Source organism: Schistocerca piceifrons, chromosome 6, assembly GCF_021461385.2.
Source record: "Schistocerca piceifrons isolate TAMUIC-IGC-003096 chromosome 6, iqSchPice1.1, whole genome shotgun sequence".
Lineage (NCBI taxonomy): Eukaryota > Metazoa > Arthropoda > Insecta > Orthoptera > Acrididae > Schistocerca > Schistocerca piceifrons.
Genome location: NC_060143.1, coordinates 384,265,490 through 384,267,907, shown reverse-complemented (window position 1 = coordinate 384,267,907; position 2,418 = coordinate 384,265,490). Strand labels below are relative to the sequence as shown.

At 45.4% G+C, this 2,418-nt stretch overlaps 1 non-coding gene across 1 annotated transcript; it reads left to right on the top strand.

Annotated features, from left to right (window-relative positions):
• The first annotated feature begins 1,739 nt into the window (after positions 1 to 1,739).
• Trnat-ugu lies at positions 1,740 to 1,814 on the top strand. The gene has a single exon. It is a non-coding gene; the product is annotated as a tRNA-Thr (tRNA).
• The last annotated feature ends 604 nt before the right edge of the window (positions 1,815 to 2,418 follow it).

Here is a 2,418-nt window from a genome sequence, read left to right as displayed (position 1 = left end):
AATGATGTCTTTGTCGCCTTGAAGGCATTCTTGTCTAACAACTCACCACATCTAATCTCAAAGGAAACTAACGCTCACGTCCATTATAGAGTGTATTTTAACAAACCTGATTTGCATCCTCATAGTGGCGCCACTAGGGCCGTTCGTATGTACACATGCCTACCAACTTCATTTGATACTTACATGGATATGGGGTCTGTTCTTTCGGACATGTCCGAAAGAACAGACACCATTGATGACCTGCAGCCGTCTAGAACGAAATTAGAATTATATATTAATACCATCAGCTGCTGCCGGGCGTTGCTATAGATCAACGGGGACAAGTGAAAATGTGTGCCCCGACTGGGACTCGAACACGGGATCTCCTGCTTACATGGCCTACGCTCTATCCATCTGAGCCACCGAGGGCACGGAGGATAGTGCAACTGCAGGGACTATCTCACGCACGCCTCCTGCGAGACCCACATTCTCACCTCATATGTCCACACACTACATTCGTAGTGTCCCTACCCAACACACTTATTACTCGTGGAAGACATTCTTACCAAGTCTCGTAAGAGTTTGGGTAATGTGTGCATCCGCAGAGAAGAGGAAGGACATGGCCGGTATTGCCAGAACTATATACCGGGTGATCAAAAAGTCAGTATAAATTGGAAAACTGAATAAATCACGGAATAATGTAGATAGAGAGGTACAAATTGATACACATGCTTGGAATGACATGGGGTTTTATTAGAACCAAAAAAATACGTAAGTTCAAAAAAATGTCCGACAAACGGCGCTTCATCTGATCAGAATAAAAATTATTAGCATAACAAAGTAAGACAAAGCAAAGATGATGTTCTTTACAGGAAATGCTCAATATGTCCACCATAACTCCTCAACAATAGCTGCAGTCGAGGAATAATGTTGTGAACAGCACTGTAAAGCATGTCCGGATTTATGGTGAGGCATTGGCGTCGAATGTTGTCTTTCAGCATCCCTAGAGATGTCGGTCGATCACGATACACCTGCGACTTCAGGTAACCCCATAGCCAATAATCGCACGCACATGGGAGCCTAAGCATGACGAAAGTGGTTGCTGAGCACACGATCATCACCAAACGACACGCGCATGAGATCTTTCACACGTCTAGCAATACTTTTTTTTGTTTTTTTTTCTTGGTTCTAATAAAACCCCATGTCACTCCAAGCAAGTGTGTCAATTTTTACCTCTATCTACATTATTCCGCGGTTTATTAAGTTTTCAAATTTATACTGACTTTGTGATCACCCGGTACTTGTATGGATATGGTGTCTGGTGTCCGCCGGCCAGGGTGGCCGAGCGGTTCTAGGCGCTACAGTCTGGAACCGCGCGACCACTACGGTCGCAGGTTCGAATCCTGCCTCGGGCATGGATGTGTGTGACGTCCTTAGGTTAGTTAGGTTTAAGTAGTTCTAAGTTCTAGGGGACTAATGACCTTAGAAGTTAAGTCCCATAGTGCTCAGAGCCATTTGAACCATTTGTCTGGTGTCTGGCAATACCGGCCATGACCTTCCTCTTTCGTTCGGATGCACACATATTACCCGAACTCTTACGGGACTTGGTAAGAATGTCTTCCAAGAGTAATGAGTGTGTTGGGTAGGGACACAACGAATGTAGGGACACTACGAATGTAGTGTGTGGACATATAAGGTGAGAATGTGGGTCTCACCTGAGGCGTGCGCGAGGTAGTCCCTGCAGTCACGTTATCCTCCGTGCCCTCGGTGGCTCCGATGGATAGAGCGTCTGCCATGTAAGCAGGAGATCCCGGGTTCGAGTCCCGGTCGGGGCACACATTTTCACTTGTTCCCGTTGATATGTATATCAACGCCCGTCAGCAACTGAAGGTATTAATATGTAATTCTAAACTTTCGTTTATGTTGCACAACTCCTTCCTGGTGCTGAGATTTTTTCCGTCAGCGGTAGTTAGTGTCCCCCTGGAAGCTCAACAACTTTTGGTATATACATTTTTTATTGTTTCTGGACAAAAATTAATCGGGGACGGGTCCTTTACTGTATGATTATGTGATAGCGGAACAAACACTGGTAGCAGTTACTTCTGTAAAATATCTGAAAGTATGCGTATGGATCGATTTGAAGTGGAATGATCAAAAAATGGTTCAAATGGCTCTGAGCACTATGGGACTTAACAGCTGTGGTCATCAGTCCCCTAGAACTTAGAACTAATTAAACCTAACTAACCTAAGGACATCACACACATCCATGCCCGAGGCAGGATTCGAACCTGCGACCGTAGCAGTCGCACGGTTCCGGACTGCGCGCCAAGGACCGGGAGACGACCGCGGCCGGCTGGAATGATCATATAAAATTAATTGTTGGTAAGTCGGGTGCTAGGTTGAGATTCATTGGGAGAGTCCTTAGAAAATTTATTCCAT